This window comes from Eptesicus fuscus, chromosome 7 (assembly GCF_027574615.1).
Source record: "Eptesicus fuscus isolate TK198812 chromosome 7, DD_ASM_mEF_20220401, whole genome shotgun sequence".
In the NCBI taxonomy this organism is placed as follows: Eukaryota; Metazoa; Chordata; class Mammalia; order Chiroptera; family Vespertilionidae; genus Eptesicus; species Eptesicus fuscus.
In genome coordinates, this window is record NC_072479.1 from 54,478,748 (window position 1) to 54,492,913 (window position 14,166).

Below are 14,166 nucleotides of genomic sequence, written 5' to 3' on the forward strand. Positions count from 1 at the left end.
AATTGTAGATGTACCTCTCAGTTAAATGGAAGTTAATTAATTTTGGCTTTAGGTAAGAGTTGAGAAGAGGAGAAAGAGGAATGCATTAATGGGTTTGAGTTTCAAATGCATCAAGCATTTAGGTTAATGAAATATTCCAGGCAATAAATATTTTATTCAGAGTAATGAGTAAGAACAAAATTTCTCATCCTTAGAGAATTTATAAAAATTCTATTTCAGGGAATAAGAGAGTTGAGGAATAGGTTAGAGGATTTAGTGGTTCTGAATAGGATCTGTATGTTTGGGGACCTTTACTGTCTTCCACTAACATGGAGTGGGAATGGCAGAAAGAGAAAAATGAGATAGATTTCTGCAATTTCTTCTCCTTGTAGACATCTAAGGGGAACGATAATTAAGTTGCTCCTTGAACTCAGGCAAAAAAGCCTCAGAACGTCACACAGTCTTCCCATTCCAAAGATTGGTATAGAATTAGCAAAAGGGTGTTCTCCTGTCTAGTGTGACGTGAAACTAAAGACAAACCTTAGATACTTGACAAATTTCCTGCACTGCAATTTGCCACAGTAATACTATCGGTGTCTTATAACTTATACAGAGAACTACTAGGTCTTAAGAGTAATATGGGCAAGGGAAACAAAAGATCCCAGGCTGTGATGCACATGAATAGATGTTTGAGGACCAGAACAGAGGATGGATACTGACACCTTTGCTTCTTATCACATTGAAATGATGTAATTGCTCCAGAACCAAGCTGAGCCTGGGTTGAGGGGGGCAGCACAAATACCTGAAGATGATTCCCTAGAGTGAGGTGGTAGAGTTTGGTAGGAGGGGAATACTGATATTATGTTAATAAAAATATTTATTTTTTTAGAGTGAAATGGAGTTTTGTAACTGAAACATTAATTTTAATTCTTTCAATCACTGTTTTTTGCCCTCATTATAAAAATTAAGCTTCTTAGTTAGCATATGGAGAGCTTTCTAATATTTCTGCTATCAGTCCACAAAATTTCCCTCATTTCTTGTTTTTTCCTACTAGGGTATTTGCATTGGCTCATACCATATACCAGCAAGAGACACTATATCATAGTGATTAAGAGTATGACCTATAGAGTCGGGCTGCTGGTGTCATCTCTCCTGATTCAATTTGCTTCCCTAGACTTATCTACTAGTGGTTTCCATTAAAGGTGATGCTTAAAATTACCTGTGGAGATTCTCAGATGCTGGTCCTTGTGTTTTTAAAGATCTCTACACTTGTAGTCTCTAAGTGCTCTATCCCTATTTTAAGTTTTGGTTTAGGCATTACTTCCACCAGGAATCTATAACTTTTAAAGATAGATGTATCTTTTCTTCTACTCTTGCCATTGTAGCCTATGATTATTATTTATTATTCTCTGATGACTAAATTGTCAAACTGTATAAACAAATTTTACTTTGACATTGTTTTGTCCCAAGCAGCCAGCTTATCTCCAGGGGCAATGTAAGAGTTGCTTTAAAGTTTTTAGAAATAAAGACAGAATGACTAACATATTTGCGTTATTTTAAAAAAAAAAGTGTTTTAATGGTATTTTAGTCTCTGGAACAAGACTGTGGAGTTCTCAATTCCCTTTTCCTCTTCGGGTTCAGTTTCCTCCATAATATTTAGTTCATGGAACCCTTGTGATTGTGATTGCTATAGTCCAGGCAAACTTCCTGGCAGACAGTAAGTTAAAGTTCTCTCGCCAGTGACTTCCTTCTCGGCCCCTTTTTTCCCCCTCCTGCCCCCAAAACCTGCTGTAATACTTATGGTAATGTGTGAGGGCACTAATCAGTGACCACCACACTATTGTTTTTTCTGCATCCTTTTGTTTGTTTGTTAATCCTCACCATAGACTATGTTTTCCATTGATTTGTAGAGAGAGTGTGGAAGTGAGGGAGCGGTGGGAAGTGAGTGAGAGAGACACATGCATTGGTTGCCTCTGGCATGTGCCCTGTCTCAGGCCTGGGATGAACTTACAACCCAGATACCACCCCTTCAGCAGGAATCAAACCCCAGACTCTTCATTCTAACCGCTGAGCAAAAATAACTAGGACAGTTCCTGCATTCTTTATAAAGCTTGTGAATTTTGGTGCCTCTTATAACCTGTTCAACGTCCTGTGAAGAAATACTAAGGGCAGAGCTTAGAGACTGCAATTTTGAACATGAGGCAATAGGTACTTCACATTTCTTTCTCAACCCCCATTGACACTTAATCACATGGGCAGCTATTTCCATTTGTAAATAGCTGTAAAGAGTCTATGTCTTTGGTTTCTCTGCATTTCAAAGAGAAAAGAATTTTCCATGAGAAATTTAATTAGTTTGGTATATTAATGGCTTCACTTATTTCTAGCAATCTCTACCTCACATGAAAGTTACAGGTGTGTTTTCTTAAGGTCAGGTGAATTGAGGCAAGTTGTTTCAATCAAGGCAGTAACAAATAACAGCATTAGAGTGCTGGAGACAGAGAATTACCTAGGGTTTACAGGCATCTCTGCAGAAAAGGAGCACTAATCGAGGCTGAGGGGGAGAAATAATTAGCTGTTAATCAGGTACCTTTTTAGATAGGGTCATATAGGAATTGACCTTTTGAATCAAACTGAGAAAATTCTTAATCTCTCACTACTTCACTGTGGCATTTTAACTCAGAGCATTGTCCACATTCCTAAACTCTTGTCCATTTCCAATCACCAATACTTACCTCATGTGATACCAATATTTAAGTGAATGTTCTAGTAGACGACTTTCATTCAGGTGGATTTTCTATTTATTATATTTAAAGGAATATTTTCAAATATGATGGAATCATTGATCTCTAATAAGAACATTTCTGATAATAATGTGTATAATGTTGCTATGAATACTCAGGCATTCATTCAGAAGGTATTTATTGAGAATCTATGATATGACAGGTAGTGCTATAGATATTAAACATAAAGAGTGAGCAGGTACTGACCGCTCTCTTGTGATGCATGTAATAAATATTTCAAATAAGTATAATTCCTTCAGATATCTTTTTTATAATACAAATTAACATTAGAAATAACTATGTTATTTGTCAGAGATACCCAATATTGCCATCTCTGATTTTTAAGCAGATTAGTCATATTTTCTAGGACTAAGGAACTAGAACTTTGAATGACGAAAGAAACAAAAATTGCCAAACAAGAATATACTTACTCTTATGGAAGGTAATCATGGCTTCAGTTGACTGTGTAATCCTGGTAGTCCCGAAGATGAAACTGAAAGTATTAGTGGGGTCAGTTAAGGTGCCTAAATTCTCCTCTCTTGAAGACATACACATTCATGGATAATTGTTTTCTAATAGAAAGTGCCAAAAGACTCTCACTAAAGAAGATTCTATTTCATTTTAAACCTGGAGAACAATTTCTTATATAGGAAAGCTGAAACAAAAAGTCATGTATTTTAAATGTCTGAGAAATATAAGGTAATTTTTAAAGAAGATTTTGAAAGAGATGATTTCTGATTTCTCTGGGAAAGATTTTTACACAGTGAATAAAGATTGTGATGACTTTTATAATCTCAGACTCTTACGGATGTACAGGGGCCCTCTGTGTGGATAAGTAAAGGGCCCTCTGTGACCAAGTTCAAACATGACTAATGACTTCAATATGCACTGAATTTTGGCAAAATACCTAGAGGGAGCAGTGGGAATAGTGTCCTTGGAGACAATAAGATGCAACAATTTTAAGAGACACATTCCAAGTGCAGAACAATAATTGTCTGATGAAAAGATTTCTGGCTTCTCTTCAACCCATAGATTACAAAGTGTTAACAAAAGACAACAAAATTGCTTTGTCTGCTTTTTCTATAAAAAAAATCTTAAAGTAATATAGACACAATTTCTAAACTGACAATTGTACATACTTTCCCAGGGTAAAAATATATGTTTGTATCACAATTTTTCTGTATTGTACTCTTTTTTTGTGTAAGCCATTATCTAATAAATCTTCCCAAATTTTATTATTAAAATTTATATATTAAAAATCTCATTTTTAATAAACATCATTCTTTTCTGTTTAAATTATCACAAGCGGAATTTCTGATGTAAAACGCACTTACATATTAGAATTTTGAAGTGTATTGCCACCTTTTGCTTCCAATGTATAATTCTGAATGATATACACACCATGTTTGGGTCTCTCTGTGTCACTATTGGCACTGTGGTATCTGAAGGAATCCTACCCTCATTCCTTGCTTGAGTTTTGAGTCAACAAAGGAGCAAAAAGTAGGCAAGTAAATGGAGATTAAAATACCAATTTTATTATAGATAGAAATATTTAAAACATGGCTTTGAACATCCTGATAAGAACTTCCCAAGTTAGCCATATCTCTCAGACAGAGAGTTCTAGAAACCACTTGGGTCAGACTCTTGTTTCATGAATTTGAACAGTCAGACATCTATCTATCTGTAGAAAAAACCCCAATATAAAACAGGAGAGGGGATATTGTATTCACAATCCACCTTTCGGGTAAGTCTGTTTTCAACCCCAGGGGAAAGATAGTAGGAGAGTGGCCAGGAGGTTACACAAATAAATTATTGATAAAAGTCTTCCAAATTTTAGAAATAAATCATAAGAGTGACTTAATGAGTATACTAGGTGGAGTAAATAGCTGTAAATAAATTATTTAATTATGCAGGAAAATGCACAGGCATTTGATGTGGCTGTGTACTTTTGCCTAAACTCCAGACACTGTGAAGTGAAACTATAGTTGTAGGTTTGTGTTCAGTAGAAAACATATCCTAAAGATCATAGTTTTAGGGCACTATTGGATATTAGCCAGTTCAATATCTATCAGATACTGAACAGCAGTCTTCTATTTTAAAAAATTTATCTTTATTATTGAAAGTATTATCGATGTCCCCCTCTTTTTCCCCATTGACCCCCTCTATCCAGCCCTGCCCAACCTCCAGCCTTCATCACACTATTGTCTGTGTCCATGGGTTATGCATATATGCATATAAGTTCTTTGGTTTATCCCTCCTCACCTCCCCCCAATATCCCCTACCTTCTCTCTGAGAATCATCACTCTGTTCCATGCTTCTATGTCTCTGGATCTATATGGTTCATCAGTTTATTGTGTTCATTAGATTCCACATATGAGTGAGATCATGTGACACTTGTCTTTCTCTGACTGGCTTATTTCACTTACTATAATAGTCTCCAGGTGAAAAACCAAGATGGCGGCATAGGTTAAACACCTAACCTACAGCCTGGCACAACAATTTCAAAAATACAACTAAAAGTCAAAACGGACATCATCTAGAAACACAGGAAAGCTGGCTGACTGAAATGCCCACAACTAGAAGGAAAGAGAAAATCACAAGGAAAATCAGAGGAGCTGTAAAAACCTGAGGTATGGAGACACGGGCAGAGACATGAGCACGCGCGCGTGCGGGGAGGACGGAGCTGGAGAGGAAGGGGCAGCTGACGGCCTGGCCAGCGTTCTCTAGCAGGAAGGAGATAAAAGCTCCAGAATGCGCTGAACCCCAGCTCCAACTGCACTGAACCCCAGTTCCAGGCGAAACCATGGGAAGCCAGGCTCATACTGGGGGAATCTGGGCTGTAAGGTGGAAATGCAGAGAAGCGGCGAAAGGCAGAGCACCAGAGGCACGCACGGGAATGCGCGCAGAGCATGGTCTGTTGACTGTGCCGCTGAATTGCCCTGGTGGGAAGGAGACAAAAGCGCCAGACTGCGCTGAGCCCCAGTTCCGACTACACTGAAACCCAGTTCTGGGCGAGAATCTGGGAATCCAGATTCATTGGGGGAGAGACTAGACTGTTTGGCAGTGGGCGAAACTCCAGGGCGCTTTTCTCTCAGAGATGTTTGCAGGGAGTACAGAGGGACATTGAGACACAAGAACCTCATAGGGCGGGGCTGACGGGAAGCCAAGGCTGTAGGCTCCACCCTGAAACTCCACCCCATCCAAGCTGAGCACAGAGGCTTTTACAATTTTGCAAGTCTAGTTGAATAAGGCTGTCTCCCGGCATAGACACAGCTGTTCCTCACAGCCAATTGGACTGGAGGTCAAATCCTCCCAGTGTACCAACAGCAATCAAGGCTTAACAACACCAAGACTTTGCACTCAGCCCACAAAGGGGGGTATCAAGAGTGACCACCTAGGGAGATTTGGGAAGCTGAGCTATAGGGAGGCAGCCAAAAGGTGAAGACACCGAAGCAGGTCATGAATAGAAGGGATGAAGGAAAGTAAACTAATGGACGACACAGTGTTCAGAACCACATTTATAAGGTTACTTAAGAATCTTCTGGAGGACCAAGATGGCGGCATAGGGCAGATGCCTGATTGTTGCCTACCACAACAATTTTGAAACTACAACTGGAAAACAGAGCAGACACCATCCAGAACAATGGCCGGAGGAATTGCTGAGAAGGAATTGACTGATGGGAGTTGGGATTGGGAAGACGAGGCCCCGCTGGGTCCCGGATCCAGGTGCGCTCGCCCAGCGACTGGTCGCCGCTGCAGACCCGAGTGCCGCCGCAGCGACCTCGGACCAGCCTGCCGCCGTGCACTGGGCGCACTGGAGCTTCGCTGAGCCCGCTGCCCAGCGAGTTCCGCGGCAGCCGCCCCGGAGCTTTGAGAAAATGGCCGAAGGAATTGCTGAGAGGGCATTGACCGACAGGAATTGGAATCAAGAAGATGAAGCCCTGCTGGTTCCCGGGTCCGGGTGAGGCCATATGCCCCTGGATCCGGGTGAGGCTGGGTCCCAGGTCTGGGTGAGGCCATGTGCCCCTGGATCCGGGTTAGGCTGGGTCCCGGGTCCGGGTGAGGCCACGTGCCCCGGGGTCTGGGTGAGGCTACGCGCCCCTGGGTCCAGGTGAAGCTGGAACCCGTGTCCGGATGAGGCCGTGCGCCCCTGGATCCGGGTGAGGCTGGGTCCCAGATCCGGGTGAGGCCGCTCCCCTGGGTCCGGGAGAGGCCAAGCGCCCCTGGGTCTGGGTGAGGCCACGCGCCCCTGGGTCTGGGTGTAGCTGAATCCTGGGTCCGGGTGAGGCCGTGTGCCCCTGGATCTGGGTGAGGCTGGGTCCCGGGTCCGGGTGAGGCCGTGCCCTTGGGTCCGGAAGAGGCTGGATTCCGGAACCGGGTGAGGTCGCGCACACCTGGGTCCGTGTGAGGCCACGCGCCCCGGGGCCTGGGTGATGCTGGGTCCCAGGTCCGGGTGAGGCCGCGCGCCCCTGAGTCCGGGTGAAGCCGCGCCCCTGCGTCTGGGCGAGACCAAACCAGAGGGAGTCGGACCTGCATTACCACCATTTGTCCACCATCCAGAGCTGAAACAGACCCAGGACCCAGCCTCACCCGGATCCAGGGGCACACGGCCTCACCCGGACCCAGGATTCAGCTACACCCAGAGCTGTACACATAAGGAACTGGTGGACATTGAAATTGGGTGTGAAAAGAACTGTTGATCCAGAAAGAAACTTACTACAGACTTATTCATTTGCCTGTCAGCATAACTATTATTGCTCGTCTCACATTTGGTTCTTATCAGTATATTTCTAGTAACACATGATCTCACTCTCCTAGGGGAAATGATGAACAACATAGACTGATGAAGAAGAACAGACCCAGAAACAAGGAGTCATCGATCGGACTGTCGGGCCTCAGAGGGAGGGTAGGGGAGGGTTGGGGTAGGGGGGAGAGATCAACCAAAGGACTTGTGTGCATGCATACGAGCCTAACCAATGGTTAAGGACAACAGGGGGGTGGGGGCATCCGTGGGGAGGGGTGGGGGCTGGGAATGGGGGGATGAGGACAAATATGTGACACCTTAATCAATAAAGAAATTAAAAAAAAATAGTCTCTAGGTCTCTTCATGCTGTCTCAAAGTGTAAGAGATCCTTTTTTTTTCCTTCCCAGCTGCATAATATTCCATGGTGCAAATGTCCACCATTTTTAATCCACTTATCTACTGATGGGCACTTGGGCTCTTTCTAGATTTTAGCTCTTGTAAGTTGCATTGCTATGAACATAGGTGTGCATATATTCTTTCTGATTGGTGTTTTGGGTTTCTTAGGATATATTCCTAGAAGTGGGTTCACTGGCTCAAATGGCAATTGCATTTTTAATTTTTTGAGGAAACTCCACACTGTTTTCCATAATGGCTGCACCAGTCTGCATTCCCACCAGCAGTGTACTAGGGTTTGCTTTTCCCCATAACCTTGGCAGCACTTGTTATTTGTTGTCTTGTTGATGGTAGCCATTCTGACACGTGTGAGGTGATACCTCCTTATTGTTTTGATTTGCATTTATCTGATGATTATTGACTCTGAGCATTTTTTCATGTTTCCTTGTCATCTGTATGTCTACTTTGGGGAAGTGTCTATTTATGTCCTTTGCCCATTTTTAAATTGGAATGTTTGTCTTCCTGATGTTAAGTTGTATGAGTTCCTTATATATTTTGGAAACTAACCCCTTATCAAATATATCATTGGCAAATATGTTCTTGCCCCGGCCAGCGGGGTCTTCTAACGGGGGTACCGAGGCGGCGCACCTAAGAGAATGAGAGACAGACAAGGGACGCAAAGAATGGCGGCAAGACAAAGGGGTTTCTGATCAAGCCTCGAAATTTTATTTTTTACAGCGTTCCTTACATGTGGTTTCTAGAAGGGGAGATGCCTAGGAGGGGTAGGGGCTGAACGGGTCATGTGGGTTTAGATAATTGACTAAGGTAGATAGAGAATATGGAGGTTGAAGGGCAACTATGGAAAGAATGCTTTGTCCTCAGGCAAGAGGAAGTGGGCCTAGTTTCAGTAACTTACTGAAGTAAGGTCAGAGTTAATCCTTTGACCAACTCTTGGCTCCTGACATCTCCTCCCTCTCTGTTTAAGAAAAGGGAGTGGGCATTAATCGACTGAGGAGACATTGACCTGGTTCCTCCCGTGGGCTTTGCCACTGTGTGTGGCTCTTGACATCTTTTGGGGAGGAGAGGCAGAGCCATTATTTTTATTGATGTCAACCTCTATGCAAACCAGGTATACTCTCAGGGAAATCCAGAGGAGGTTGGAAAAATATCCCAACCTTCCCTTGCAATGCTTTGCTCCGCACCCGGTTCGATACCCATTCCTCTGGCTCTGGCTAGAGCGTAGGTAAGCATCCCTCTGGTTAAGATGCTGTCCCTGTAGGGAAGGAGCGAGTCTGGGTCCGGAGGTGCTCTCGCTCTTGGTAATCCGAGTCCCACCTATCGGCCATTTCCAGGCGTTGATAATGAATCTGAATGGGTTTTGCTAAAGCTGAATCTATTTGCTGTTTTACGAGGTTGGTTATTTTTCTAAATGCCAAGGGCCAAATGTAAGAATAAGGAGAAAACCAACAAGGGGACCAAGGATGGGGAGGAGGTAGGGGAGGAGTCCATTAAGTCCACTCCAGAGTGGGTTCTCAAATAGCTCTTTTCATCTCTTGACGAGGTCTTCTTGTAGCTTCTTGATCTTGTCTCGGACGATGCCAGACTTGTTGGCGTAGAAGCAGCATCGTTCCTGTAGAGCCAAACATATCCCTCCCTGTTCTGCCGTGAGCAAATCTAACCCTCTTCTATTTTGTAATACGACTTCTGCTAAAGAATCAATTTGGTCCTGAAGATCACTAATGGTCCCTGAAAGAGCTTGGACATCATCAATTAATTGATTAGAGAGTTTTGTGTAGGAGTGTATTGCTACTCCTAGACCTGCTGTGCCGGAAGCTACGGCTCCAGAGATCCCTAGACCAACGAGTAAGGGGATGAATTGGACAGCCCGTTTACTAAGCCCAGCAATGTAATCAAGACTGGGTAAGGGGACAGGCTCATCCCCTGGAATAATGGAGATGTCTGGGAGAATGTTAGCTTGTAAGCAAAGTCCAGTCCAATTTGTTGGCAGGGCTGTATAGGCTAGATTATTGCCACAAAGGAAAACTTGCCCGGGGGCAGGATATAGGGACTCAGAGGAGTTAGTGATTTTGGAGCAGTTAGAAAAGGTTATAAATCCCACATCTAGATCATAACTGTCATTTTGGAATGTTCTTTGATAGCAGATAGAAAGGTTGAAACCTACGGGTTGAACCCTGAAGGGGACATTAAGACTACAATTGGTACCTTCAGTGATGGAGGAATTGGATGCTGGAATAGCTGTAGGCATGGGAGTTCCAATAGTCATGCATAGCCAGCAGTCTCCAGCAAGGTGAGGGTTGGAGGCATTTAAAGCTATGATAGTGGCTTCTCAGTGGTAATCTGTTGAACCCAATAGATATCAGAGGAACCGAAGGCAGAATCCAACCTAGGTTGTTGAATATTACTTTTATTGGTGGAGTTTAGGGGAAGTAAGATAAGCTGAGCTATTCTTTGTCCTTTGGAAATGGATATGGGCCCTGAGGGGGCTGAAGCTAGAATGGTAATCTGTCCTGTGTAATCATTGTCAATGACCCCTGGGGTAACCTGAAGGCCGGCCAAGGAGGAACTACCACGCCCTAAGATCAAACCAAATGTTTCTGGAGGTAAGGGTCCAAAAGCCTCAGTGGAAATAAGTTGAATGCCTTGATCTGGTATTAATATTGTATCGGAGGCGGAACAGAGGTCCAGTCCTGCGCTTCCTGGGGTTGCGCCGCAGAGGGAGCTGATGCCTGGGCGGGAAGGATCTGTTGTGGGACGAACCTGATGGCCCCTTGGTTCGGCACCGTATTCTGGGCCAGGGGCTGGCCCCTCGAGGAGTTTCCCTGCCGGGGTGGAAGGGCTTTACCCTCGATATCTGTTTTTGAGTGACATTCATTAGCCCAGTGGAGACCGCGTCGGCACCGAGGGCAAGCGGTCTTTGGGGGAGCCCGTGGTTGTTTGCCACTGGGGCAATACTTTATGAAGTGTCCTGGCTGTTTGCAATTAAAGCAGGTTTTTTTGTTGTGTATTTGGCTGTTTTTGGGTATAATTTTCTAGAGCCACTCCTATAGCCAATCCAATGGTGTGGGAGGTACCTATTCCGGAGCAAAGTTTAATATAATCAGAGAGATTGCCACATCGATGAGGTCTTATCGTCTCTTGACAGATAGGGTTAGCATTCTCATAAGCGAGATGCTTCACAAAGGCACTTTCCGTTTCACCTCCCCCAACTAATCTTTCAGCGGTGTCCGTGAGGCGGCTGATAAAATCACTGTAAGGCTCCTCAGCTCCTTGGCGAATTTTGGCTAGCGAGGTAGTGGCAGAATCCTTAGGGGGGAGACGGCGCCAAGCCTTAAGACCGGCGACTTGGATTTGGGCTAGTAAACCAGGGGGAAATTTGGCCTGGACTTCATTGGTTTCATAGGGGGGTCTGCCAAGAAGTTTATCTCTGGTCCACGAGCGGGAGTTTTTACTTTCATTATTACGTTGGGCTGTTTCTCGGCAGTTTTCAACAAAGTCTGTACGCCAAAGGACATAATCACCTCCTGAAAGCGTGGCTCGAGCTAAGGATAGCCAGTCATTAGGTGTGAGCCATTTGTCACTTAAGCTTTCGAGAAGGGTGATGGTAAATGGGGCCGTAGGGCCATAGTTACTGACCACGGCTTTAAGATCTTTAAGATGTTTAAGATGTTTAAGATTAAGGCGGTGGTATTTTTGTTCAGATGTGTTACTCTGGCTAGGGTTGGGGTCTTCAGTGTCTGAAGCTTCATTGTCTGAGTCTGGATTTTGAGTTTGAGAGTCAGAGCCTTCTTCTTCTTCCTCAACGACCATAGGGCGGGAACCCTGACTGTGGGTGACGGGAAAAGCGTGGAGGGTGGTTTTTGATTTCAGGTTTTTTGGGACGGTTTTGGAAGGGTTTGGGTTAGTAGAGAGGGTGATAAGTTCTGCCTCGAGGGCTTGGACTTCTTTAATAAGCTGGAGGTGTTCTCGTTTTTGTTGGAGGATTTCTTTTAAAGAGGATATGTCTCGGGTAAGAGAGACTTTAGCTTGTCTGATGGGGTCAGAATTAAAGGGTAGATTTGGAGCTGTAGCACGGAAAGGAGGAGGATAGTAAATGGTGAGGGGGTTGTAGGGTGGGAGTTTGTAAGCTTTATTAGGAGGCTCTTGAAGAGCAGGAGCAGTGAGAACCCAGGGATCTTCACCGTCGTGGCAATGAGCAGCCTGTTCATCAAGGGTTTCTTGATCTTCCGGGGAGAGTTTATCATCTAAGGGGGTCTTATTTAAACCTTTAGGGATTTTCTCTGGGCCAAAAGTCTCATAATAATCCTGAAGGGCGTCGCCCACTCTTTTCCATGGCTTTGAATCGATGGTGCCCTCTAGTGGAAACCAGGGACATGTTTCATGCCTTTCTTTTTACCCTTACTCCTCGCATCCTGAGGGACTCCTTGAGCCCACCGAGGAATACCTTGTGAGAACTGAGAGAGGTGCCCATGTCGATGCGGGAGCTTCTCAATTTTTTGCCTCCTCCGCGTAAGCCTCTGGGACGTATAAACCCCGTACCAGGTCAGCCCTGAGTTTCCGTTGTGCCTAGGACAGTTGTCTCGTCAACGATCTCCGTTTGCCCAAAGGCCCCTGCTCACGTATCATAGGTCGGGATGTATAAGCCCCATGCCAGGTTAACGACCACTAAGACAAAGCGAGCTCAGGGTTTGCGAGAGACGTGACGAGGAACTGACCAGAGACAAAATACTCCTCAGGGTGATTCAGAGTTCTCGCTCAGCCAGATCGCGGTACCCTTAACTCTTCCCGGATCGGCAAGACGAGTGCTTATTAGCGGACTGGGGGTTGAATCGAGAAGCTCAAAGTGTAGGAAATCCGTCAAAGGGCATAAAAATTCGTTCTCACAAGGAATTCACTCTTAAATCTTTGTCTGAAAAGATCATCTGCAAAACTCAACTGCGATCATACTCACGGACGGGCAGCTCCGCGGCGATCAAGGGATGAGTCTTCACTCACGGCGCGTTCCGCTGCGACTCAAGAGGGTGTCCGGCCGGACCGATGTGCAGATGTTCCCCGGAGAGCCGACACTCGGGCCCCACGTTTGGGCGCCAGAAATGCCCCGGCCAGCGGGGTCTTCTAACGGGGGTACCGAGGCGGCGCACCTAAGAGAATGAGAGACAGACAAGGGACGCAAAGAATGGCGGCAAGACAAAGGGGTTTCTGATCAAGCCTCGAAATTTTATTTTTTACAGCGTTCCTTACATGTGGTTTCTAGAAGGGGAGATGCCTAGGAGGGGTAGGGGCTGAACGGGTCATGTGGGTTTAGATAATTGACTAAGGTAGATAGAGAATATGGAGGTTGAAGGGCAACTATGGAAAGAATGCTTTGTCCTCAGGCAAGAGGAAGTGGGCCTAGTTTCAGTAACTTACTGAAGTAAGGTCAGAGTTAATCCTTTGACCAACTCTTGGCTCCTGACATGTTCTCCCATGCAGTGGGCTCCTTTTTTCATTTTGTTGTGGTTTCTATTGCTGTGTGGGAGCTTTTTGATTTGAGGTAGTCCCATTTATTTTTTCCTCTGTTTCTTTTGCCTTGGAGCTATATCTGGAAACCTATTGCTAGGAGAGAAGTCTGAGATTATGCTGGCTAAGGTTTCTTCCAGGATTTTTATGTTTTCAGATTTTCATTTAAGTCTTTTGTGCATTTTGAGTTTATTCTTGTATATGGTGTAAGTCGCATGTACCCGTCCAATTTTTCCAACACCATTTATTGAAGAGATTGTCTTTATTGTATGCTCTTGCCTCCTTTGTCAGATATTAATTGATCATAATGGCTTGTGTTGACTTCTGGGTTCTCTGCTCTGTTCCATTGACCTATATGCCAGTTCTTGTGACAGTACCAGGCTATTTTGAGTATTATATCTTTGTGGTATAATATGATATTTGGTATTGTGATCGCCCTAACTTTATTCTTCTTTCTCAAGATGGCTGCAGCTATTTGGGGTCTTTTTTGGTTCCATATACATTTTTGGAGTATTTCTTCCAGATCTGTGAAATATGCCATTAGTATTTTAATGGGGATTGCACTGAATGTATAGATTTATTTGGGTATTATGGTAATTTTGTTTATTTGTTTAAAATATTATATATGTCTTCTTTTTAAAAAACCTATAAATTTTTCATTTCTTTTATTGATTAAGGTATTATATAGGTGTCCTTATCTCCCTATTGCCTCCAACCCACTCACTGATGCCCTCACCCCCCTGTTTTCTGTGT